We start from the raw sequence: 27,961 nt of genomic DNA, 5'->3' as shown, positions 1-27,961 counted from the left end.
AGACTGAAACCGACTGTGTGGAAGAGGGGAAGAGCACTCTTAATATCACAAGTTAGGAGGTTGCTTAATCTCCCAGTGCAAGCCCACACACCTTTCTGCTTTATCCTGGCATAGGTCTGCCTCCCTATCGTCTCCTTTCCACAGTGCCATGAAGCAGATAATTTGATCCAGTTGTTTTTCATTGAAACTTCTCTAACACAAAATTGGGGTCTATGTCGGTTGGTCTAATTGAGCGACCTTTCTCCCCTTCCTCCAATTCTTTATACTTTGAAAAACATTTTTCTTTGTTTTTGCAAGTCTTTCTCATACCCTTCTCCTCTGCCTCACCTGGCCAACTTTTGATATCTCGTTTAGGCATCAGCTCTGCCAGGAAATCTATCTATCCTGAGACCCTCCAGGAAAAGCTAAGACCTTTCTCTGGCATCTCATAGCACTTACAGAAGTGAGTTGAGATCATTGGTTTGCATATTTTTTCGTTCCATTAGACTGTGAATTCCTGGAAGATATTGATAATATTTGATTCATTTCTGTATCCCCAGAGCCTCTCACAGAAGTATAAATATATGACATTCTATCTTAGATGTTTTTTTGCTTACCATCTTATCTCTTCTTTCCTCAGTGGAAACACACAGAATATTGATCTCCCCCACCTTTTTCTCCTCTCCTTCTTTTTTCCTATTCCTCATCCACCGCCTTTCCCTTCCCATCCTGGAGTACACTATGACACTGGAGGTAAATATCAAGGCTGGGGATATTGGGACTGTGCAAAAAACAGGAGTGTCTGTGTTCAGAAGATGTTTTATTACTATTCACTAAGGTGCCTGGGAAGAATAAGAAGGCTGAAGTTTTCTTTTTAGAGGATTAACATTTCTGCCAGCACCAAGGAGCTTATAAAAATTAAAACACAGGAGATCACAGATGTCAAATATGGATCATGTCTGAAGGAAAATGGAAGAAAAGAACTTCATTTTCTTTCTGGGTGACAATGGCAGTCACTTTTAGATGAATTAGTAATCGGCTCCAGAGGAAGTCTCTACCCCCATGTAGTGATATTTATTCGTATATTGGTAGGCTAGAGGCCAACCCCCTTTCCCTGTCCTGTTTGCCTAGGGGAATGCCAAATCCCTGCTTGTGACTACTAGCAAAATACTGCAATTGTTGTCTCCTTGGATATGAATAGATAGTTTCAGGACATCAGGAAAAGGATTTGTGGCTATGGTTTAATGATGCTAACAAGGCAAGGCGATCCTCTCTCATAGGTGAGAGAGAAGGTGAAAGTCAGGTTCAATCCTATGCATCCTTTTTCTTGTAGACACACTATAAAGAAGAGAGAGCTACTTTCAAATCCAGTTGTCAAAGGACAGGTGCCTGGCCTATAATTTTTTTGGCTTATTTTTTCTTTCTGAAATAGAAAGAACAAGGACCACTTTAGATTCCTGGCTTGAACTTGATGGATGGACCAAATGCACTGTCCACACTTGTCCAAAGAGAGGAACTTCCCACTTATTTTTTAATGATGGACAATAGGTGCCAAGACATTTTCTTACAACAATTTGGTATGTGCCTTTTATCCATACTTGTTTTCAATATAATGAGCATGGATGGATTCATCTCAGGAACTTCAGAAGTATGGCTTGGACCTGAACCCAGATGGCCAGATGCTTATCAAAAGTTTCTGTGACTCATCCAAGCTTCTTGTACGTCAGGAGCTAAAGGGAAGCACTTTCCTTATGAACCCTCAGCATTTCCCGTTAAGACCCTGACTAATGCAGAAACAGGCTTTTCTCAAAGTTTTGGCTCTTCACCAAAACTTTACAGCATCTCCCTATGAAGAGGCCTGCCATGAGTCTGTGTGCAATTTACACCCTTGGGCCTTTAGAATGACTGATGGAGAACCTCCATGTTCAGATAAAGATACTGATCATATAATGAAGGAGCACTATCTGTAGTGTTGCTAATGAATAAGGTGAAGCCTTCTTGCTGTGTCTTTTTTATATATGTCATTCTTGGTAAATACAGACCTTTGAACTTAAATTATAAAATTAATAACTTTTATTCTTCATTTGTAGCTCATTTTTAAAAATGAATTTGAAGTTTTCATAATTTTTTTTGTCTCTGAGTGGTTTGAGCTTGCTTATTCCTTTCTGCATGTCTAAAATTCATTTAGCTTTGGCCAAGTGAATAGTTGTGCCCAATTAAAAGACAAGATCCTTCAATAACAGGGACACCTGGTATGCACGTAATGGGTATTTGGGTATCACTGGAAGAATAACTAAGTGAAAGAATGTAATCATGCAGTTCCACACTTTATCCATTGTAGTATTAGCCACTGACTAATGGTGAGTGCACACGTTTTCCTCAAGCAAAACATAAGGAAATGGAAACAGCCCATAAAAATAGATTTTTTTTCATCATGCAACTTTCTTTACAGATTACCACTACTTAAATCTTTCTCTCATCTTGAATAAATTTCCTTTTAAAAATCAATTTTCAGGGACACCTGTGGCTCAGGCAGTTAAGCGTCTAAATATTGGTTTCAGCTCAGGTCATGATCTCATGGGTTGTGAGCTCATTCTCTCTTTCTCTCTCTCTTTCTCAAATAAATAAATATTTTTTAAAAATCAATTTTCAAGTTTGTCTTATCCATTGTTTTTAAGTTCAGGAAAAGTAGGTGAAACCAACTCATACATAAATACCAAAATGAAAGCCATTGGTAAAAAAATTCATTTTTTTATACCATGGTGGCAGTATCGACTTAAGGCTTCTAGATCCATGCCTACTCATTATTTTCCTTTTTTAGAAATATTTTCTTTCCTTTCAAACTTTTTACATAAACTTTTTATTTTAGAATGGTTTTAGACTTGCAATATTATTGCAAAGATAGTAGTTCCCATTACCCACATTCAGTTTCTCTTATTAATATATCTTATATTTGCATGGTATATTCATTACAATTAATACACCAGTAATGATATGATATTATTAACTGAAGTCTATGCTTTATTTAGATTTCCTTACTTTTTATCTAATGTCTTTTTGGTTTTGGTTTTGTTTTTTTCTGTTCTAGGATCTCATTCAGGATACTATTTTACATTTGTAGTTATATCTTCTTGGGCTCTTCTTAACTGTAACTCATTTATTTTGACACCATACTTGGGGTTGTCTTAAGGTATTAAACTATTAAGAGTTGGCAATTAGGTTTTATTGCATTTGCCAATTTAGTTTGATTGGAGAGCAGCATTGAGGGCTGTTCTCGGAATGACTCTGGGATGTGTATCAGGAATGATATCATACAGATGAAGAAAAGAATGAATGGTAGGTAGCACATGAGCTTGCTGTTGGATCCACCAAAGCTGTTTAAAATATAAAAAAATAGAAATAATTACTCTTTACATTCATTTATTTACAGTACATTTATTAGGCTATAATCTTATATGCATGAAATTTCACAAGTAATGTATGCCATCTCTCTCATTCATCTGAAATTCATTGAACAGATAATGTGTACTAGGTTCTTAGCTGGCTAATGGAGAAGGGAGATAAACTGGACATGGACTCTGTACCTATAATTTGGTATCAGCATGAATAGTATCATTTACAGGAAAGGACTTTGTATAGAAAAGGTGATAATTGTGGAATTGACTAGAGGAAAGATTGTGTGTGTGTATGTGTGTGTATGTGTGTGTGCATGTCTTAAAGTCAGATTGGAATTAATTGTCTAGATAGGCAAGAAAAAAAAAAGAAAAAAGGAATGAGAGAAGGGGCTATTTTAGGCTTCACTGGGGGTCCTGGGATGAGGATGGGGAAAGGGTGCAGAAACTCCTCCTGTGAATCTGATCACTAGGGAACATAAGGGCAAAGTGATGTCTTTGCCAGGAGGCCACTTACCTTGGATCTTCTTTGCCTTCTCAGGCCACAGAGTCACAATATACATCCCATATATTCTATGTTCCAAACGAATATATAGATTTTCAGGACTTGGATGGGATACTCTTGGCCCAACAATTTATTAAGATTGAAAGAATCTTGATGCTCAGCTTAAATTGGCTAGACTTCTGTATGCTCCAAACTATGATAATCTTTAAACTGATTTGTGAGTGTAGCTTGTAGGATCCATTTTATAGTTCCAAAGTTACACCATGATGCTATCCCTGGGAATTCAAATGCAAGAATGGGGGAAGGAAATTAATATATTCTAAGGATGACTAAGCCAAGCTCCAAGCAAGCTACTTTTCAAGCATATCTTGCTTAACTTCATAATGAATTGGGAAAGCATGTTGCAAACTTGAACTATTACTAGAGAAAATATTGTATGCATTTTGTCTTTCTCTATTAGAAAGTTCACTAGGATATAAAGTGTAAGATGTTCTACCTTTCTAGAATTCCATATAGATGGGGTCTGTGCTAAATATAATAATGCCTCAAGGATATCCATTCCCTAATGACATGATCTTGTAATAGGTTGCTCTATAAGGTAAAAGAGATTTCAAGGTTGTTGACCTTAAAATAAAGATGGGACACCTGCCTGGCTCAGTAGTGCATGAGACTCTTGATCTCAGGATTGTGAGTTTGAGCCCCATGTTGAGTGTAGATATTACTTAAAATAATTAAAGGGCACACGAGTGGCTCAGTTGGTTAAGTGACCCTTGATTTCAGCTCAGGTCATGATCTCATGGATTGTGAGATCAAGCCCTTCACTGGGCCCCACACCTAGTGGGGGATCTGCTTGGATTCTCTCTCCCTGTCTCTCCTTTCTTTCTCTCAAATAATAAATAAATAAATAAATAAATAAATAAATAAATAAATAATCTTTTAAAAAAACTAAGGACACTATCCTGGATTATCTAGGTGGGTTCAGTCTAACAACATAGGCCCTTAAAAACAAAGTACCTTCTTTGGCTGCAAACAGAATAGTGACAAGACAAAAAAGACAGTGATGTCAGAGAAATTTGAAACATCCTTCTTATCCTTCTCATGTTAACTGTCCACTGCTAGCTTGGAAGGCAAAGAGGGCCATAAACTAGGAAATTGGGCAGTCTCTAGAGCCTGAGAATTACTTCTTACCTCTGATGCCAAACTTAATCCTACAACCACATGGAACTGAATATGGCCAAGGACCTGGTTGTATTAAGAAGTATATTCATCCCCAGACCCTCACTGAAGAACACAGCCTCCTTTAACACTGTAACTTTAGCCCAATGAGAGCTGTTCCTATCTCCTAACAGATGGGACTGTGAGATAATAGATGGGTATTATTCTTAAGCTGCTAAGTTTGTGGTAATTTGTTTGGACAGCCAAGGAAAAATAATTGAGGGGTCCATGGCACTGACCCAAGTGGGACATGTGATAGAGTAGTGATTCCTTACTGAATCAGTGGGCCATGGACTAAAGGAGAAGTAGGGACATCATCTAAGTGTAAAAGCTGGTATGAACCCTTGGAAACACTTGGTAGCAAAGTCTAGACAAGGCTTCAGATCAAAAGGAGATAGAACAAAATCTGAAGGCATTCCGAAGGAGAAGGGAACAGGGGTAAAGCAGAACCAAAAGAGGATCCCAGATTCTCAACAAAGAATGTTTCAAACAGGATTGTGAGCTCTGTCCACTCAGGAAGAGGACACCATTAAACAGTAGGGCTCATTTCCATATGATCATAACCTCACTCACTGCAGCCAAACCTTCACAACAAACCAATGAAAGATACTTTAACAGGGAGTATTGCATTAGCTGGCTGTACTCATAGATTGCTTTACCCTATTGAGGGTATCATTGAGCACTTTGCCATATAACTGAGAAGAAATAAACCCAAGTCCTCAGTTTCTCTTTCACAGATGCAAGAATAGTCTGTGGAGACACACATCACTGTGGGAAAACCTCTCAGTCTATGTTTGTAATGGATTCCTTGTCATACGAAGGAGGAGGTATGGTCATTACTCAATAATCTGGGGCAACAGAAGAGGTAGACCTCAAAGGGCACAGTCCCCTCTCCATTCTTGGCCACTACCTCTCATATTTAGAGTTCAATTCTATCCAAATCTCCATTACAATCCTTCTTCAATGCCCAGACTGCCTTAACCTCTGGTCCCCTTATATGGTGCTTCTGAACATCAGAGAGTTTACCACACTGCAGAATGACTACATATTTCTAGACTCTACTTAGGGAACTTAGAGTGGCTATTGACTATTACACTAACATCAGTACCTCAGGCAATGCCTGGAAAATAGAAAGCTCTCATACTTGTTTTGTGATAAAGATAATATTACCTTGAATTTCTCTTTCTTAAGGCTGTGCTCTTGACCATGTGATTGGCCAATACCTCATGTTAATTGATTGTTGGTGGAGCCACTGCAGGAGCCTTCCAGGCCAGCTTAGATAGGGTTTAATTTCCAGGCTAGCTGTTTAGGCTAGCCTTTGGTACTGTTTAGGCTAGCCTTTGGTACTTCCACTTTATGTGTTCATGTGAATGGGTTAGCGTGAAATTGGAGTGAATATCATTACTGTCAGATGACATAAAAATATAACCTGTTGCACTGATTATTACTCAAAAAGGCCAGTGTATGTGATACATACAATTTACATGTTACCTGCTTATCTGTATGAACTGTGTGGATTTCCACCTGCATTAATATTAGAGAACACCCAAGGAGCGCCTTCGACTCTTACCTACAGCTCATATGTCACTTTTCTGGAATAATGCACTCAAGGTCTTAAATGTTAGAGCTGCCACCAGAAATCTATCAGCCTTCTTGGAAGCTATGCACATCTGTCTCCCTAGCACCGTTGCCAGTTCTGCGTTAATTGTTCACTCTGAATAGAGACCATATGGACGCTAAATGCCAAGGTTTGAAATATTTTTTCCTTTCATTTTAAAAGTCTTTTACTTGAAATGTGAAAGGTTCTGAATAGCACTTCATTTTATTTTTTTTTTCTTTTTTTTTCTTTTTTTTTAGCACTTCATTTTTTAAGGGAAAGAAAAGGGGCAGAAAAAAGTCTTCTACAAAGTGCCATGGAAACGAAACAAACAAACAAATAAACAAACACACAAACAAGAAAATACACAAAAAACTTCCCCAATGTAATGTTTCAACTCTCTACTCATTTATAAGCACGATTAGTAAGGAGCTGGCTCTAATGAACACAAGAGAAATAGATTTCGGTTTATTTTACAAACTGGGGTCGGGTGGGGGGGATCTATCTTCCCAGTGATTGTAGCAGAGAAAAGGACCAATTAGTTGGGGCAAACAAGAGGAGACAGGCAAAGAAATATTCATTGTTTTCTCTCTCAAAGCCCCAGCTTGACAATATGTGTTTTTCTTAACTGGCTCTGGGATGGTAATTAGCATAACTCAGGGCTGAGCTTGGCGCTGAGATATGGGGCCCAGACTCCCTATTCTACATTGCTCACACAGCAGCAAGAGAGATGCACAAAGGGAGGTCACCTCAGGCTCCCCATCAGGTTAAAGCTGTAATGGATACAAATGAGCCCTGTGGTTATTTACTACCACAACACGCTCCACAAAACCCCTTGCATACCAATGTCAAATGTCTGGCACACAGGCAGAGCTTCTTTTTCCTGGAATAAATGCCTTTGAACCTATTTCCCACCCCTTTTGGTACCTAAGGGAGCATACCAGTTAAAGATGAGGAAGGGAATCCATGAAGAGCATCTCTGTGTGCCTGCATAAGCCTCAGTGCAGCCTCTGGGTCAGTTATAGTCACCTGGACATCCTGGGCTGAGCCACTGACTTTTAGGCTGAAATCCCGAAAACTTACTTAGCACCACTGCATTCCAAAAGCTATCCTGGCACTTATGAAATTTTCCTCTAGAGTTCCATTCTTAGGAAACGCTTGTCCCTTTAACATAATAAAGTGAAACCAGGTAAAATTTAAGGCATGTATAAGTCTCCTCTCAGGTTGGTCTCCTGCTCTCCAACTATCTTTCAATGCTTCAGAGTCAAGAATTCTGTTCTTGACTCCTCTCTCTCAGCTCCATCTGGCCAAATCCAGCCTGTTTCAGATATCATTTCTTTTAGGGACAGTTTCTTGATCAGTCTCCAACCCAGCAAAGTGACTTTCTCAACTTATCCCTTGCAATGCTTTATATCTTTTCTCTGACATTTGTTATCCATTTCACACGGTAACGATTTGTATACTTGTCATATTCCTCTAATAAATTTTAACTTTTCTGAAACAACAGGCTTTTGTTATACTCTTTTGTATCCGTATGGCACCCAGAACTGTGTCTGATACTTAAACTTGCCACTGACTGATCATCTTTTCCCTGTTCTTCATGTAACCTTGGATGTTAACCTACACCTTCTGGCTTCATAAGGATTAGGGTTTAGTTTTTCATTATAACAGAGCAACAATCCACATATGGCTTTCAGCATTTGCCCTTCAGATGAGTCAGGCATATACATGTGGTACTCTACGAAAAACACAAAACTCCAATTGCTTCTCTAGGTCATCCAGGTTTCTGTCTATATTAGCATGGCAATCTCTTGTGCTTAGTTTTCATTGCCTTGGGTTTTCCAGATTTGAATGCACACTCAGGTCATGGGGCAGCTCGCACTCCTAAGGCATGACTCTATTTTAGAGATGCTCTTCTGATTTCATCTTTGGCACACTCTTTTATAGTTCCCAAGCTCTGACTCCCCACACTAGAGTGGTGGAGAAGACATTCTAACCCCAGGCTCTTGGGATTGCCATCAACTGGGTTACCCACACCTAGTGGTTCTGCAAATATTATTGTAGAGTTTTATCAAGATTTATAGTTTATAAAGGTCACAGATACACACTGTATTTGGCATATTCTTATCCTCATTTCTTGTTTCTATCAAGAAATAAGGGTTCTAAAGTGACTTGCCAAAGATGACAGAACTACCAACTAGTGGAATGAGGAGTTATTTCCATATTTCCTAAGTCCAATGTTCTTTCTCCATAATTATAGTTTCTTGACCTTAAAATCCTCAAATGGCTGATATTGCCATCAGCCAAGTTTGTTTTGGGGAAATTGCCCTCTCTGCATACTACATATCAGCCTGTCAGAATAACTGGCCTGGAACCAGACACTTTAATGGTCTTTTGTTCATGTTCATCATTGGTAAATGAGGAAGCAAAGACAAACCTAAGTCAGGTACATAATAAGCCAAGGTCTCACTGAAGCCAGCTTAGGACAGGAGTGGAAAGACATGTCCCACAGCTTATGCTACTCAATGGGTGACTTAGCTGGCTTGCAGAACCAGGAACCAGGGCAAAATGCTAAGGCAGATGTTCGCACAGTGAACACCTGAAAGTCAAATGAGATGGGTGACAACCCTTTTCTCAAGAACTAAGGTTTTCTGCTTAAGCTGCCCTGTTTTGTCTGGTCAGTCTTTTACTGGCCTATAGTTTTCTCCATATTTACCAATCTCAGGTTGGACTGGGAAGTCATTCATGAGATCTATGCATCAGATACTAGACACTGTATTTCCTTATCAGAAGTACCAGTGCCCTCCAGGTTCAGATCAGAAACCCTGAATTCATAATAGGGATCAAGACATTGGCAAGCTCAAAGCCTAAATACTGGTAGGTGAATGTTGGATCATTCAGATCTTGGTTTAAATCCTAGCCTTCACCCTTGACAGCTATAGGCCACCCTCACTGTAAAGTAAGGGTAACAACGTACATTTCTTTCTGAGTTGTTAAACATATTATACGTGAGATAATTTATATTAAGCCATTAAGACAGTACTTGGCACATGTAAGGTACGTGGCAAGTACTTGTTTCCCCCAACTACTTTCCCCATTCCTTTGTAAGTAGACTGAGTGTTCTCAAAAGTAAGTTTGATTCCCTGGAGGATATGCATCAGAAAGTGCCAGAACTACAGTTGATCAGAAATTCAAGTGTTTTCTGACCTGGAGGCAATGTCTGTGCTCTTTAGGAATTAGAAATTCCCCTGTATCTAGAACCAGCAAACTATAATGTCAAAAAGAACAACATCTGGCCAGTGGCCCTGATGAGACTAAAACAGAGGCAACTCCCTTCCCCCTATTGTGTTCTGTGAATCTGTGAATGCCTGTGTTCTACTTTTGTGTCCAGGATTCTGAGATGAAGAGACAAAATAGATGATCTGGTGAGTCTTTGGTCTGATGGGGAAGTGACTCCACAGACTTTCCATTGATTACTATCCTTTGGAGCTACATAAGTCTTACGCTTTGAGAAAAGGTGTCATATTAGGAGAAGTTTTCCCTCCCCATGTAGAAAATGTGCACACGAATGCTCCAATTCTCCTTCCAAACCCTCTAGACAACACAGGCCCCAGCAGAGAATTGTTCTCATTAGTTACTCCCCTACAACTGGCTTTTAGTACAAATGCAAAACACGAACTCCATCCCCAGGGGCTGATCCTAACAAGCTAACAATGTAGAAATAAGCACGGTACTGAAAATACACAGAGAAAAATAGTATGGTTTGTGGCATGTTTTTTTTTTTTTCCTCTAATACTATCTAATTTTCAAACTAAAGCATGAGTAGAGATAAGACAAGATAGTTGAGGATGGGCCAGAATAAGGGAATCCACTAGGGAGGCAGAGTGTAGAACATTCCCCTATACCTGGAAGACCAGCAGATGCATCTGGCTTAGGAAAGGTTGGAATCCAGGTGAGATGGGTACAACTGAGATCTGTCCCAGAGGTGGAAATCCTTTGAGATCTTTAGAGGCTTTTTTTTTTTTTAAAGATTTATTTATTTATTTATTTATTTATTTATTTATTTATTTATTTATTTATTGGAGGGAGGAGCAGAGGCACAAGGAGAGAGAGAGAATCTCCAACAGATTCCTGGCTGAGCACAAAGCCCAACTCGGGGCTCAATCTCAGGACCCTCAGATCATGACCTAAGTTGAAATCAAGAGGCAGCCGCTTAACTGACTGAGTCATCCAGGTGTCCCGAGATTTTTAGAGTTCTTAAGGCCTGGATTTAAATAATCACAGCCAGGTGAATTCTGACCCTGGATGAAGCATTGTTTGACAATCTAGCTATTATTTCCAAAGTCATAAATGAGCCCCCAATTACACTTCAAAGCTCCTCCCTCCCTCCCTCATACATATACACACATAATTATATATATACACACATACATAACATACATAATATACATACACACATAAATATATATATATATACACACACACATAAATTTGGATTAGTTTGGAGAATGAAATAAGTAAATATTAAAGAGAAGCAGATATATTTAAGGTACTTCATATTACATATCTTATTTAACAAGATAGAAATGTAGTTCTCTTTCATGTAGAATGGCTCTGGAGGTGGAAAGTCCAGGCCTGGTATGGAGGTTCCATGGTCATCAGGGCTCTAGGTTCCTTCCACTTCTCAGCTCTTAATTTACATAGATGGGGTCCTCTTTCTCGTGGTCCAAGATGGCTATTGAGCTGTATTGACATTCTGCTTACATATCAGTTTTAGCCCAAATTATCAGAGTAAGACCCTAAGACAAAGGATCTTCAAGTGCTGCTAGCAGCTTATTTGGAAGCGTAGGGAGGGCCTGGAGAGACATGAAGAATGATCTAGGGGACAGGAGGTAGTCAGATTATTACCAGCCATTAAAGTGGACATCTGGAGCACAATTGGCAAATCAGTTCTGGGGACTTGCATAAAATACACAACTTTAAATTTCCCCACTCAAAGGGTGAGGAAGCTGGAGTGTTTGTATGCCAATTCTTGGAAGCATTGATTGAGGACTGTTCTCCACTGAGTCAACTTGCACTTTTGGTATGCCACTTGCAGGCACTGGCTCTCCACAGTGCTAGGAAAAGATATTCCAGACATAGAGATGCGAAGCCTTGGCTGTTGGAGTTCACTGCAGAGTGCAGATGAATGTAGGTAGGTCACTGACAGTCTTGGCTATAACTTCTTTGGCCAGAACTTAGTCACGTGACTACATGTGACTGCAAGCAATGAAAAATGAGGTCCTTTATCTGGGTTCATTCATACCATCACATAAATAGGGTGTTTTTAAAGTGAACAGGGAAAATTGTTTTACATTAGGCAACCTGCAGTCTCTATCAAGTTCACTGAGCAAACGGGTGTCTCGATTATACTCCCTAAAGACAATTAGCGAATGAATTAGATTTGCATTTCAAAGTGAGTTGATTTGTCAAGATACACTTCTTATATCTAGGACTCAAATCATTTTGCCTTTCCTATAGAAACACTTCTGATCAAGGAACAGACTAGATATTCCTCCAATAAATATGAATCCCCTGATTTGAAATTTAACTCTTCAATATTTTGTTAGCATTCTCTTTCTAGCCCTAAAATATATTATGAAGTCATAATTATGTTATAATGATGATTTCTGAATTCTTGACATATCAGATAAATCAAGATCCAGGACTCATGTTCATATTTATTTGGGAAGAAGACAGAGGATAGATTTTTTTTTTTCTTAAAGAGTATCAAGGATGAAGAGGCAAGAATGATCTATTCTGGCTGTGGTCGCTGAACTACTCCAGGGAGTAATCTCAAACATCCAGTGTAATCAGATGCAAATTGACTCAAGCACATGTAGGTTGTATCACATAGTGAGGAAGTAAGAACAAGTTAAGAGTAGCATGGGGGATGAGACATTAGGGTAAGAGAAGCTAACTGGGATAGAGAAGGTACAGAAGCTCAAATCAGCCTGTCTCTGGAGGTACTGTTATGAATTCTATTATAATCTAAGCCAGAAATGAAACCCAGAAGCTTTTTGCTGGAGGCACAGGGCAGGTTGTGATAATGGGATAATCACAGATCAAGAAGGATCATGAGCTTAGAAAGGTGACATATACACCTTTATATCATGGTGCCTTACCCAGGACTTAGTACAGAAATCGTTTCAACATTAACGATCAGTTGAAAAAAATGAATGACTGAGTAATGAATCTCCAGGTTTCTCATGGGATATTCAAAGACTGAGCAAGGCTGCTTTGGAAAGTGGCTGATGAAGGTAGGCAGAAACTATGTTATTTACCTGCATTTTTTTTTTCTTCATGTAGTTGCTAATTCTGAAATAATCAAACATAAAATTAAAAATTTGAAGTGTGCTCTGAAGTTTTTCCCCTAGGAATAGTCATTAGTTTTATTCAGCAAACATTCCCAGCTCCACCTGCCAGGCTCAATGGGGGTCAGAAGGGATCATGTGGTAGGTTCTAGCCAATAAAATGTGAGCAGAATAGTGTGACTTCTGGGCTGAAACTCTGGCCCTCCAGACCTTTTTTTTTTCCGTCTGCTCCAGCTGCCCACAGAATTCCAGTGAATGACTGTGTTGTCAGCCTCACTGTGGAGGTGGGATCATTTAGAGCTGAGCCCTAGCCAACACACAGTTGGTCTGTAGCATGGCAGGAAATAAATGCTGTTGTTTGAAGCCATGTTTTGGAGTTGTTTGTTACCACAGAGTAATCTAACCTATCCTGACTGATCTAGCCTATCCTGACTGATTCCACTCTGGGGATAGTTTATCAAACTTTCAACACATGCTCTCCGTTGTGCACTTCAAATTCTATTTATTTTTCCCACGGCCCTTTCTATCTTTGACTTCTCTTTTGGGGTGGGGAGTGGGGAGGAATCCATTTATTTCCCTAAGGAGACCCTTTACTGGATATGAAAACTTTTTCTTTTTTCTGCCAATGCCACCAGAAGAAAACCTTCCTTGGGAAACAGATCCTCTTTCTTTATAAGTTCATGGGTTCAGAGCAAAGGAATCATGTTTCGGAGAGAGATCAAAGCGCCCATGTGCTTGCTTCCTTGCTACTCTTCCTGACCACTGACTGCTGGATTGATTAAAGACAGGCAGGAGTTTCATCTGAACACTAAAACCTATTCCTGCCTGCATGTGAAGATCACACACACTCCAGTCCCCAGGAATCCTCAAAATTTTCTGGTACGGTATATGCTATGAGTAGCCCTGAGACCACCTTCCATGTCCCCAAAGAGTTCATGACACAGTGAGACTGATACTTACAAATTCAACAAGAACACATTACTCAGAAAATGGTATAGTTCTGACTAAAGTAGAAGTGGGATTCAGGAGATGAGAGATGAATCTTCTCTGAACCAAGGCCATGGAAGAGAAATGGGCATTGCTTACAATTAGTACTGGCTAAGTTAAGGTGGTAATAGAAATGTAACTGTGTGGAATAAGACAGATGGATACTGCCCAAGCCACTTCGAATCCTGACTTTCACCATACGATCCTGATGCCCTGATATGCCAGTTGCTATAAAGGGCTGTGAGTGATAGAAGGACAGGGATTCCTGCCTTTCCAGCAGAACCTTCCGAAATTGCTTCATGAGCATTTGGCACTGCTCCCAGCTCTGCTCTGAACACTGCAAGAGACAGCTTTTCCTAGTGGAAACCTCATTTACAGCTTTAGCTTAATGCTATTTCAATGCCGGCAACCGTATGCTTATCAGAGAAGAAAGAGAAGCAAGGAGAAGAAGCCGGCTGTCCCCAAACCATTGTGCAGTCTTTGCTCTTGGGGCTGACTCTTCCCTGCCTCCATTCTTTTATCCTCTTTTATAATATTATTTATTGTGTTAAATCTTCATTAACACCCTGAACCCAATATTACTAGGGAGTGTTTTCTTCTCTGAATCTTATTATGCTCAGGATGTTGTTGGGATTATACTTATTTTATTTTTGCCTGTTGGTATTTTCCTAGCTTCATTTTTGAGAGTTTTATTTAAAAACAAAAACTTCAGTGCAGTCCCTGGGACAGAATGAAATGGAATTGCCAGAAAAATTGATGGGTTTGAGGAGGAGGTTACCATAGAAACCTCTTGGGTTTTGATGATGGAAGATGATGTCACATCTTCTAGAAAGAACTTGAAACTCTAAAGGATGCTTGACCCTTTTTTGGTGGTGGATAGCACAGAGCCTAGAATTGAGCTTCTAAACAGTATGATGAGACAGCCTTTTGCATTTCTCTTTTACAGCACACACACACCCACACACACATAGATATCTTTTAGAAATAAACGATGACTTTCTGACCTTTATGGCATGGGAGTCCAGTGCTTGGAAACATGGTAGTGATAGACAGAAATAAAGTATTTTAGAACATGTTTCCTAAAGGGGAAGACTTGATCTGGGTGAGAGGGTCAAGAATGAGGTTGTAAATAAATTCACACCATAGAGGTCTGGTTGTTTTGTTTCTCATTCTCTCAGCCCCTGTTACATTGGCCACTGTTAGGATGCATCTAACTTCTTGTTCATTTCTAGTGGAATTAAGAAAGGAAATAATGAACGGTTGAAGACATGATGGGATCAATTGGAATGATGGAATTAATTATCTTGAGACATTCTCATGAAAGCAATGTGAGACCTGCATACTTTTTTTTGGCTGCTGTGGTGTACAACTTAAAAAAAAGTGATTATTCTTGTGAAAAAGGTCTTTAGGTTTTGTAAAATTTGCAAGTTGTCTATGGCCACCACATGCTGCAAGTTGTTACAGAGCCTGAGTTATTTCCTTTGCTCTGATACTAAGTTACTCTTTGGTATTGGACAAAGCACTCTATTTGCTGGGCTTTAAGTGACCCCATGAAGGGGTTGGACTAAAGTCATCGGCATTTAATTTACAGATTATAAAATAAACCTCAGCTTTGCCATTTCTCCTTATAGATAGCATGTGTCTTTCTCATGAAATGACATCCTTGGGTTATTTTTTCCCTCTCTACTTGCCCGTGGCCAGCAAGCAGTATCTAGTGATTTTTCCCAAAGACTGGCTTCCTTTTGACTCTGCATAGGCAATCACGCAGAAAAACAATCAATGAGAAACACTAATTGTTTGAGGGCTGGAAACACACCAGAGTGAGACTGTGTTTAAAAGATTTGCAAAGAAAAAAAAAAAAAAAGATTTGCAAAGAGATTTATAACAGGCCACTGCAAAATGAGAAATTGACTCCTAAGATTGAAGTATGGATCCCAAAGATTGTTTAGTTTCATACTGTCTGCCTTTTGAGAAAGTGAGGCAGACTGATTAATTATTTTGCTGTTGCTGACTTTGAGAGAGACTGCTGCTACGTTTGACCTGTTGAGTTGCCTGTGACAACACAGAGTCATGTAGAGTGGCATTAACTCCCGAGAAATACAAGTCCAGTCGGTCCACTTGTCAAGAAGAGTGACATGTGTCTGGTATGAGCAGCCGGTTATACAGTTTTTCATCACCATTATTCCTGTATTGAGTCACTTATTTTGAAAATGTGAATTTAATATAATTGATATATTCATGAACCATTTGACCATAATGCAAATTTTGTATTTGCTTATGTATGATTTGTTCACATTCAGGAGAAACACTAGGTAAACACAGAAAACTGCATTGAGTCATGTAAGAATATAGAAAACACACACACACATACACACACATAATGTAAGAATATAGCACACACACACACATACACACACACACCCCTTAAACATCTACCAGGGAGCTCAGTTCACCTGTGCGTTGTAAGCCACACCTATCCACATCTGGTGTTAAATTTTCTGTCCAATTTCAGATAACACTCCCTCCCTCCATCACTTCACAAGAATGAATAAACTACAATCAATCCTCTGACTCCTAATTCCAGAAGCAAATGTCAGGTCTTGGTGAAGGTGGGTGCCATATTTATTATAGTGCTTCCATATTTGTTAACCCATTCCCCCGTGTAAAACCATGCTACCATGTTTATTAGATTTCTACTTTATTTTTTTTTTCATTTTGGTATATGTCCTTTTTGAATGAAATATCCTTTTTTAAAAAAAAAGATTTTATTCATTTATTTGAGAGACAGAGAGCACAAGGGGAGGGAGGGATGGAAAGGGAGAGAGAGAGTCCCAAGCAAACTCCCACTGAGCATGGAGGCTTGATCTCATGACCAAGAGATCACTACCTGAGCAGAAACCAAGAGCCAGAAACCCAACTGACCAAGCCACCCAGGCGCCCCAGGTGTTTTAACCTTAATCCCTGTGATTTTCATTGCACCATTTTTTCATAGCATGGTGTCTTAGTTTTCTATTGCTGCTATAATGAAGAACCTCAAACATGGCTGTTTAAAATGGTACAAATTTATTATCTCATAGTTTCTATGAGTCAAGTGTCCATGCATAACATAGATCAGGTAGGTTCTCTGTTTAGAGTGCCACAAAGCCAAACTCAAGCTGGGCTTTTAAACAGAGTGCTTGGGGGAGAATCCACTTCTAGGCTCATTCAAGTTTTTGGAAGAATTCCTTTGGGGATGGTTGTCAGGCTGAGATCCTCATTTCCTTAATGGCTATTGGCCAAGGGCTATTCTCAGCTTCTAAAGCCTGCCTGTGTGCCTTGACTCATGGTCCCTTCTATCTTCAAAGTGAGCAACAGTGCATGAAATCCTTCTTTTGCTTCAAATCTCTCTCTCTGCCTTCCCCTTCTGCTTTATCTCCTAGTTTCCTCTGAGTTTCATTTCAGAGAATGAAAGCTCTGCATGCAGTTCTGTATAAATATATTCAATCTCCCTATTTTAAGGTTAACTGATTAGTAACCTTTATCACATCTGTGAAGTATTTTTTTTCCATGTAACAAGATGTATTCAAACCAGGGTGTGAGGTCATGGGGGCCATATTTCTGCCTACCATTTAGTGGCTTGTTTTTGTTTTTTTTTAAGATTTTATTTATTTATTCATGAGAGACATAGAGAGAGAGAGAGAGAGAGAGAGAGAGAGGCAGAGCCACAGACAGAGGGAAAAGCAGGCTTCCTGCAGGAATCCTAGTGTGGGACTCTATCCTGGGACTCCAGGATCGTGCCCTGGGCCGAAGGCAGGTGCTAAACCGCTGAGCCACCCAGAGATCTCACCTTTAGTGGCTTTTAGGAATATCTGTGTCCCATGATAATGGAACTGGCTGTATTTATGAACCAACTTTTTATCTTCATAGCTTTCCGGTTCTTTCTCCTGCCTCCATACTGTTAACGTCCCTCAAAATTCTCTTTTTACTGCTCTTTCTTGCACTCTCTTGCACCAGTACTTTTCTCTGAGTGACAGACTTTGGAGGATAATATAAAAGCTACAGTCCATCTCCTCAGACAGATGCAAATGCACATAACATTTCACTGACCCTCCTGCAAGTCATCTATGGAACTCCTGCAGTGCAGCACCTCCCTTTGCCATCTTATGTTGAAGGATAGCTTTGAGGTCACCAGTTCTTGTCATGTGGCAGTTAAGATGCAACACATTTTCTGTTTACTGCCTTATTTAATTTTCACAGCAAAACAGTGAAGATAGTATTATCCTTCTTATTTAATCTGAGGCTTTAAAATTTAGTATTTTATCAAGTTACACGTCTAGCAGGTGATGGACCAGCATTCAAGTTACAAGTTTATCTAGCTCAGAAAACTGTGGTGAAAACACCTGACTTGATCCATTATATGATTATAGGTCATTCAAAAATGTCCATCTTTGGCTCTAGTACATTTCTTGAGGGCCAACTGAACTCTCACCTGCACCGATCTCTCTTGTCATTTCTCTCACTGCCTTATCCATCTTATCCTTATCCATCTTATCCATCTTATCCTCATACATCAGAAAAACTCACAAAAATTTGTTCTTATTTTTCTCCTCCTCTTTATTCATATCCTACCAATCACCAAACTCCTACTAATGTCCATTCCCCAATTCTCATGGCAAACATTTACTTCCTTTTAAAGAAACAAAAAACATTGCACTACCTCTGGAAGTTTCTCTGACTCTACCATAAAGAAGCATCACAAACTCTCTCATTTTAAAAAATATTGCTAGTAAATTATTAAACCCCTTCTACGATGGCACTTACCTCATTGTATGGTAATTAATCATTTGTGTCTGTTGCAAACTGGATGTGAAGTGAATATTCCCACAAGTAAAAAGTCAATCTCTTGATTATCATCGTGCCATTATTTCTTAGCACATTGTCTGGAATACAATGTAAGCTCAGCAAATATTTGTCAAAGGGAACTGACTTGCATTCAGTTTAGGGAGAAACAACAAAGTATGAAGTTCGAGTGAGAGCAGTCTGATTTTTTTGTCAGTAAATGTATCTTAAGGTTTCATCTCAATTAAAAGAATGGGACAAAAAGACAAAATGTTTGATAGAGCTCACTTTGGAGAATGTTTCATTCTAAATGAAGAGTTTTCTAACTAAATGGCTTGCTACTTGGCCCATCATCAGAGGGATGTTCCCTTATAACAAATCCTCTGGTGCCCCTTGCCCATTTCAGAGAACTGGCCTCCTTTTTCTTTACTGATATTCCACAAAAACTAGTGTTCAGGAGTATAAACACACAGAATGAGTTGACCAAACAATGAATTTTACCAGGTAGCCTATCTTATCAACATCATAAATGGTTCTAATCCTATGTGTGTCAGCCATGTTGGCATCATTGCTGGGTTTAAGAGAGGCTCTGCTATCTCTGAACCTCCTCTCATGAACCTGATTCAAGTTGAAACTTCAAATCAAGCCCTCCTGAGTCTATCTTCCCACCTTTCACAAATAGAAAATTTTGAATGCCAGCACGGTATGAGAGTGGGTTACAGGTTGTTTATCATGAACAGCCTGAGAGTGAGTCAGGCCTAGCATCTCCCCGATATGAATAAATGTGTGTAACATAATTCCAGGATCAAAGTTCCTCTGAATCTCACTCTGCTCAGCCCAGTAGTGGACACTTTCATCCACTTTAACCATACTTATTTTTCAGAACACTACAAATAAGAGCAGATTTTCTTGTATTCCATGTTTTAGAGGAAGAAATTAAGCTGATAGTGATTAGGTAACTTGCCTAAGTTCCCACTACTAGAAAATTTGAACTTGGGTCTGTCTGATACCGAAGTCTGTACTAACTTGATTTGTATTCAAGGCTGAACAAGGTAAGATGTTAGAATCCTTGAGCCAAGAAAGCATGCTGGTGGATCCAGGGTCCTTCTGATTCGTGTCTCCTGTAGCATCTCTGGAAGCAGCCTTGCACCTGAATGCTGAATGGTCTACCTGGGATCGGGAAGTAAGATCATATAATCTTCCCCAGTGAAGTGAGTGAGGCTTGAGCAGATGGAAATTTCTCTGCCTCTGCTACAGGTGATTGCACTAACAACGTTCCTCCACATAGCTTTGCCAAGTCGGATGCCAGGCCTTGCCAGATGCAGATCTCCAGACCTTCGGCTCTGTGCTCATTAACTTCTCCAAAGAGCCATTTGGAGGACATGCCAGTGGAAAGACATGAGCCCCAACTGAATGCACCCCAGTTACAGGTCTGGCTTCCACCTGTCAGTCTGCATTCAGACAAGGAGATAATCTGATTAGGTAAATTGAGAATTATCAAGATTCACTCACTCTACATATTTCCACATAACAGACGGATCTCAAGATTGCTGGTAACCAATGAAGCACATGTAGAGTTGCCGATTAAATTCCCCAGGCTCCAGTTGACTTCTCAAATTGAAAATCTAATCCTAGATTTCTCCTCACTAGTTAAATCAGCATAAATCTTTCTTGGCATATGACTTACTTTGACCTAGGGAAAAGCTCCTTCGAATCCCCTATTACTCACATTGATCTTGTATTATGCAAGGTCTTTCATTAGTTTTCAGTGTTTTGGATGTAAGTCACTCAGTTCCTAAGAACACAATCCAGCATCTGGAAGGAAAATAAGCAGTTCTCAGGCACCATTACACGAGAAAACCTAATCTTTTGAGGTTGAAAAAGAAGGAAAGTCACTTGCTTTTCCAAAATTGACTCTTAGGGCTGCTGTCAAAGTCAGAGCTTGATGCACTCTTTGATTTGACCTAGCCTGACATTTCATCCATTATGATTACATGAAAGTCAAAGATTATTGCATAAATGTTTAAGCAGCCATACTGGCCACTCAGTGAAGGCCATCAGGACATCAGAGGTGTTGACATTCAGAGTGTCATTGCTTAGGGTTTCTCCTGAGTTCTTAGAGGAGGTAGAGCATAAATGGTGTTCCTGGCTTCCAATGTGTCACTATGGCCCAAGAACTGCAAACTAACAGTTCCATAGTTTCCCAGAACCTCAAATCATATATTGTATCAGTAGAGGTAAATTCTTAATAATAATAAGCTTCAAGGTCCCACCTTTACATGGGCTTTTTCCAAGACTCTGAGAGAGGACTTACAAAGTTTTAACGTGGCTATACATTTTTGCAGGATTTACAGAGGTAAGCTACTCTAACCACACTCCATCAAGACTCTCATCTTGCTCCACTCCAACCCCCCCCCACACACACACACACCACCAGACTTTCCATTCTTCCTGTTAGATAGCACTGGAGTGGCTGCTGGCATTGTTGGTATTTAGGTTGTGTTTAGTGAGATAGTTTTATGTGGTTTGTGGTCATGTCTATAGCTAGGTGATTGCTAGCCCACTTAGCCTAGGAATAGCTGCCAGGATCCTCCTCTTGTTCACTGTGTTGGCTCACCCAGTATTGTGACACAAAGTTATGGAGTCAGGGCTCATGTTGTAATATGATCGAATGTTTTCAACAGTAAAATGAGTGGTAGAGAAGGAGAAACAAGGTCTGATATAAATAACACCAGAAGCTAGCCTGTGGAAAATTCTAATCAACATATACATAAAGCTATAAGTGGAAGATGAAATTCTTTCCCACACTTAGTCAAAACAAAAGTTCTCTCTTGTTAAGAGTCAAGAATATGCCTGATAATATAACATATATATATATATATATATATATATATATTAAGATTTTACTTATTTATTCATGAGAAACACAGAGAGAGAGAGAGAGAGAGAGGCAGAGACACAGGCAGAGGGAGAAGCAGGCTCAATGCAGGGAGCCCGATGTGGGACTCGATGCCAGGTCTCCAGGATCACACCCTGGGCTGAAGGCAACACTAAACCGCTGAGCCACCTGGGCTGCCCAGTTATATTTTAAACTCATCAAAAATAGATCCTAGGATTGCTTGATAGTCCAATTAATAAAGAGAAATGAATCATTTGAATGGACTGAAAAATAATTAAACATAACACTCTTGTTAATATTACATGAAATATTGTCATGGACAAAGGGAATACACAGCTCAGATTATGCCATTATAACTAGGAGATGGACAATAATGAGGACAGAATGGTAAAAGAGTGGCAGCAATTCAAAGACATCCAAGAGAAGTCACTATACAAGATAACTTGAAATTCTCTAAAACCCTACAGTTTCTATGTAAAAGAATCCAGATGGGGGTTTTCCAAACTTTATAATAATTCACATTTTGGCAGTAATGTCCTTACCAACAATGGTTTGTATATCTGAAAAAAAAAATCTGAACTACTAAAATTTTAAAACAAACATCAATTTTGATCAACCATCCGAGGAAATACAAATTGTATTTTACTCTGTCTTTAGAAAAATGATACCAAAAATAATTATCTCATTACAAGTCAAATAGAGTATACAGCCAAAAAAATTGTAAAGTAAAACATTCTATAAATAATTAATATAAAAAAACATTGTTTATTTTTGGCTTTTGTAAAATTTGTGATATTTGTTAGCCCTTTAAAATTTATGTTGGCCGTGATTTTTTTTCACATTCTCATTAACTAATTACTTTCCATCATATTTTTTTACATATTTTTAAATTTAAATTCAATTTGCCAACATATAGTATAATATCCAGTGCTTATCTCATCAAATGCCCTCCTCAGTGCCTGTCACCCAGTTACTCCATCCCCCCACCCACCTCCCCTTCCGCAACCCTTTGTTTACCAGAGTTAGGAGTCTCTCATGGTTTGTTTCCCTTTCTATTTTTTTCCCACTCAGTTCCCCTCCTTTTCCTTATAATCCCTTTCACTATTTCTTATATTCCATGTATGAGTGAAACCATATGATGGTTGTCTTTCTCCAATTGACTTATTTCACTAGTTCCATCCATGTTGAAGCAAATGGTGGGTTGTCTTTTCTGATGGCTGAGTAATATTCCATTGTATGTATATATATATATGTATATATATACTTATATGTTTATATATTTATATATATACACCACATCTTCTTTATCTTTTTGTAGTGTTGTATTCTTTTTCTTAAAGAGGGCACCCCAAAGTATATAATCTTCAGGCTAAAAGAAACCTGCATCCACCTTGTATGTCAGTCAGTATCTTTTAGTTGAAAGTGACAGAAACTTAACTCAATTTAGAAAAATAATAATTAAAGTATGAAAAATCAAGTTTGACTGGACTCAGACTTTCAAATTATACCATCAGGACTCAGTCTCATCCTTCCCAACCCTTAGCTCATTTTTTTCTCCCTTCTATGCTAATTCCATTCTCAGTCTATCCTTATCTTGGGGTAGCAAGATGGCTGTCAGTAGTGACAGACTTCTACCTTATTCTCACAACAGTTCTGACACTTCTGACAAAAGTCATACTTTGAATCTCTTTGGCTTGGCCTAGTTAGTGAGCTCATGCATGAACAAAGCCAGAAACCTCTAAGTCTCCAGTTGGCAAGACTGTATTATGTGCAAATATCTTGTCCATAACATGAACAACCTGGGATGAGAAAGGAAGAAGATTATTCAACTATAAAACTAATATTAAATAAATATAAAATTAATATAAAATATGAAAACACACATAAGATTAAACAAATGTAAACAGATATTAATGAATGAGAAAGCAGTATTGGTTTGGCAAAAAGAGAAGAACTCCATGATGTATACATGGAGTTTGCTTCTATAGTTTCTATTGCGGATCTAGTTAAGTCCAGGTAGTCTCTGACCATAAATAGAGGCATATACCTCGACAAAGACTGGGAATTAAGAGGAAAAAAAACATAGATTTCTCATCAGAATTTGTCTGTAGAGCACCTAGGTGGTCAGTCAGTTAAGTGTCTAACTCTTGATTTCAGCTCAGGTCATGATCTCGGGGTCCTGGGATCAAGCCCTGCCTCAGGCTCCATGATCAGTAGAGAGTCTGTTTGAGGATTCTCTCTTCCTCTCCCTCTGCTCTTCCCCCTATTTGTGCTCTCTCTCTTTCTCTCTCAAATAAATAAATAAATCTTAAGAAAAAGAAAAAAGAATGTGTCTCTATACTTTAATTAACCAGATTTTTAAGTCAATCTAAATACAGCTCTTATGTCTAGAAGGGAAAAATAAGACCAAAGATCCATCTCATGATAGATATTGTTTTTGTTTTATTTTTCTGTTTGTTTGTTTGTTTGTTTTCATCTCCTCATACTGTTTTATATGCCAAAGGTTTCCAGGCTCATTTAGTCATAACATGAGCTGCCATGATTGGGCATCTGACTTGTTCTAGGCAAGAGAGTGGTATAGATGATTTACATATGCATTTCTAATCTTCATAGTCACTAAGAATGTACTTTTATGCATACTTTAAGGGTGAAGAATATGGAGAATAGACAGTATTCAAACTTCCAAGTTGTTTTGTATATTATACTACCTCTAAAATATTTGCCCTACTTCAAGCCTAGGGCATTTTATTTATGCCTATAGGTGACTGTATATTATAGAAGAAATCTTGCTAGAATATACTAGATCATAGTCTTCTTCTTTACAGCATACCAGTTTTCCCATTGCATCTCCAATATTCTGCAATTATAAGATACCTTCCATCTCCCATAAGTAATGTTATTACTAGGTCAAACCTCTAGTGTTGGTAGCAGGCATCATATCAAGTTAACATGAGAAACACATTGTCTTTGTAGGCTTTGATATGGTAGAAAGCTAGGCCAATACATTTTGGAAGTTACTAAGACCTGTTTAATCTCTGTGTTATAGCCTCCATTCTGGGTAGATGTTTGTGCAACCCTAATCTGCTTTAGAAAGTCCTATCAGAAATGTCTTGAGATTCTACAGCACTTTATAGTTTGTGAAGCAAATTTGAATAATGTTGAAAGAGATTTGGAGAAGGGTGAGATATAGAAGAAATATTCAGTTTCTCTGTTTCTTAGACAGTCCAGATAGGAAAAATTAGAAAAAAAAAATGAATGAACCAAAAGAAGTAATAGAGCCTCTATGTTCTGAAAGTAGTGTTAGGCCTTCTCAAGCCCCATCCCATGCCTAGCACAAGGATTGGGAAGCACTTATTCTGGCAGAGTTGTTTCAATGAGGGGGGACCAACTTCACAGCTTATGGCAGTCCTGTTCCAAAATGGCAGTATAAATCATTAGCAGAGCCAACCCTCAACCCTTTAAGTGGAAGGAAGCTTTTCAATGGGGATCATGCCAACACTGGAGTGGATAGAGTCAAACTATCAAGGAATAAATTTGAGAGACACAGAGTCTGTAAGAGAAGGGGTAACCTAGGCAGAGATGGTGGTAGGTGGTGCTATTGTCATGAGCTTTGAAGGAGACTTGAAATCATTTTCTGGCAAATGCCCATTTGGCTTGACTCCAGTAAAAAATGTGATGCCTAAGTGCTCCAAGAGAGGGATGTTTAGACTGGAAGAGGGACAGCAAATCTTGTAGCCACCCTCTATTTTCCCCACCTTTCTCTGTTCCCACCGGCAAAAACCCACACAAGCTAATAACTAAAGACTTTACTGAAATTTACAGAAGTTTAAAAAAAAAAAATACATGACTATGTATTACTAAAAATGCTACCAAGTTGACTTATTCTGTGAATATCAGATGAAGCAGAACACCCATAAAATTAAGAAAAAAGAGAAATCCAGCACAGTTTGTGGGAACAAGGTGACCTCATGTACTAATGCTTTGTAGTGACCATTGAAAAGAGAAATGATCTATGCTAGGAATTTATAAATAATCAGGTCTCTTAATGCATTTTTATTGGCACTTAAATCTGTTTTCCTTCAGAGATGTTAATCAGAATAATATGGGAGCTGTTTGTTGACTTTCTCATAGACAATAATGAGAAATAGAGTCACTACAGGCAAGGAGATTTTACAATACCCCTTTGTCTTTCCATTCTTCACATATCAAGCCTTTTTGTGCTGGTCATAAATATATTAGGATGGGAGCCTGGAATAGTACATCGCCATAAACCCAATCTTTAAAAATTATTAAAAAGGTCCATATGTAGATTATAAACATGGCTTTAATTTAAAAAATACAGAACATTCTTAGAACACAATAAAATAGCAATTAAAAATAAAGCTATAAACAACAAAATATACTCAATTAGTTTTACCTTGTTTCTTCAATATAAATAAGCCATCCAGAGCTACAGCTATTGAATATTAACAGTATGACAATTTGAAACCACTACGTATCAGAATTTATGGAGTTCAATTAACACTATAGACAAAGATGAATTCATAACCTCAGAAGCCATCATCACTACAAAAAAAGTGATTAAAATTAAATGAATCTTGAATCAAAAAGAGTAAGATAGCTAGAAATAAGCTTAACCAAGGAGGTACAAGACCTGTACACTGAACAGTGTAAGACATTGATGAAAAAAAAATGGAAAAAGGCATAGATAAATTGGAAAAATATCCCATGCTTATGGACCAGAAGAATTAATATTGTTAAATGTCCACTCTACCCCAAGCAATCTACAGATTCAGTGTAGTCCCTATCAAAATTCCAATGGTATTTTTCACAGAAATAGAACAAACCATCCTAAAATTTATATGGAACCACAGAAGACCCCACATGGCCAAAGTGATCTTGAGAAAAGACAAAGGAAGCATTATATTTCCTGATTTCGTACTATATTACAACGCTATAGTAATCAAAACAGCATGGTGTTGGCATAAAAGCAGACACAAAGATGAAAGGAATGAAATAGAAATAAACCCATGCTTATATGGTCAGTTAATTTAGAACAAAGTGGGGTACCCAAGTGGCTCAGTGGTTGAGTGTCTGCCTTTGGATCAGGTCATGATCCCAGGGTCCTGGGATTGAGTTCCACAATGGGCTCCCCATAGGGAGCCTGCTTCTCCCTCTGCCTTTGTCTCTGCCTCTTTCTCTGTGTACCTCATTAATAAATAAATAAATAATCTTAAAAAAATTAGAACAAAGAAACCAAGAATATACAATAGGGAAAGATAATCTTTTCAGACAATGGTGTTGGGAGACCTGGACAGCCACATGGAAAAGAATGAAACTGGACCACTATCTTATACTATACATAAAAAAAACAAAACAAAACAACTCAAAATGAATTAAAGACTGAAAGTAAGACTTGAAACCATAAAACTCAGAAGAAAACACAGGGTAAGCTCCTACACATCAGTCTCAGCAATGATTTTTTTGGATTTGACACCAAAAGCAAAGGTGAAAAATGCAATAATAAACAAGTAGAGCTCAAACTAAAAAGATTTTAGACAGCAAAAGAAATTATCAACAAAATGAAAAGACAATCTATGAAATGGAAGAAAATATTTGCAAATCATAAATCCAATAAGGGGTTAATATCCGAAATATATAAAGAACTCAAACAACTCAATAGGCAAATAAAAAGCAATCAGATTTTTTAAAATGGGCAATGTATCTGTAGATGTTTTTTTCAAAGGAGACACACAGATGGCCAACAGGTACACTGAAAGGTGCTCAGCATCACTAATCATCAGAGAAATACAAATCAAAACCACAGTGAGATGTCAGCTCACATCTGTTAGAATGGCTGTTAACAAAAAGAAAATAAATAACAAGTATTGTTGAAGACGTGGAGAAAAAGGAAACTTTTTGCACCATTGGAAGGAATATAAATTGGAGCAGCCACTATGAAAAACAGTACAGAGTTTCCTCAAAAAATTACAAACAAAACTACTATGTGATATATCAATTCTACTTTTGGGTATTTATCAAAAGAAAATAAAATCACTATCCCAAAAGGACATTTGCTCCTTCATGTTCATTGCAGCATTGTTTACAATGGCCAAGACATGTGAATAACCCAAATGTCCATTGACAGATGAATGAATAAAGAAAATATAAGATTATTTAATATATAATATATGTAATATTATAAACATAACATAC

The 27,961-nt window shown here is 38.4% G+C and overlaps 2 long non-coding RNA genes across 8 annotated transcripts in view; one reads left to right on the top strand and one right to left on the bottom strand.

Annotated features, from left to right (window-relative positions):
- Positions 1–27,961, top strand: part of LOC125754866 (uncharacterized) — a 121,614-nt gene that overhangs the window by 6,892 nt on the left and 86,761 nt on the right. For all 4 annotated transcript variants that reach the window (XR_007409871.1, XR_007409868.1, XR_007409872.1 and 1 more), the window contains exon 2: positions 16,541–16,637. This is a non-coding gene — a long non-coding RNA (uncharacterized LOC125754866). The remainder of the gene's footprint in view (positions 1–16,540; positions 16,638–27,961) is intronic.
- Positions 1–27,961, bottom strand: part of LOC112653654 (uncharacterized) — a 79,274-nt gene that overhangs the window by 19,739 nt on the left and 31,574 nt on the right. For 2 of the 4 annotated variants that reach the window (XR_007409865.1, XR_007409866.1), the window contains exon 4: positions 20,576–20,661. This is a non-coding gene — a long non-coding RNA (uncharacterized LOC112653654). Of the gene's footprint in view, positions 1–3,036; positions 3,354–3,888; positions 4,152–19,292; positions 20,298–20,575; positions 20,662–27,961 lie in introns of those variants that run through there. The other 2 variants (XR_003132342.3, XR_003132343.2) reach the window with 2 other exon arrangements.

This window comes from Canis lupus, chromosome 3 (assembly GCF_003254725.2).
Source record: "Canis lupus dingo isolate Sandy chromosome 3, ASM325472v2, whole genome shotgun sequence".
In the NCBI taxonomy this organism is placed as follows: domain Eukaryota; kingdom Metazoa; phylum Chordata; class Mammalia; order Carnivora; family Canidae; genus Canis; species Canis lupus.
The sequence above is the reverse complement of the archived record's forward strand: the minus strand, read 5'-3'. Positions and strand labels throughout refer to the sequence as shown.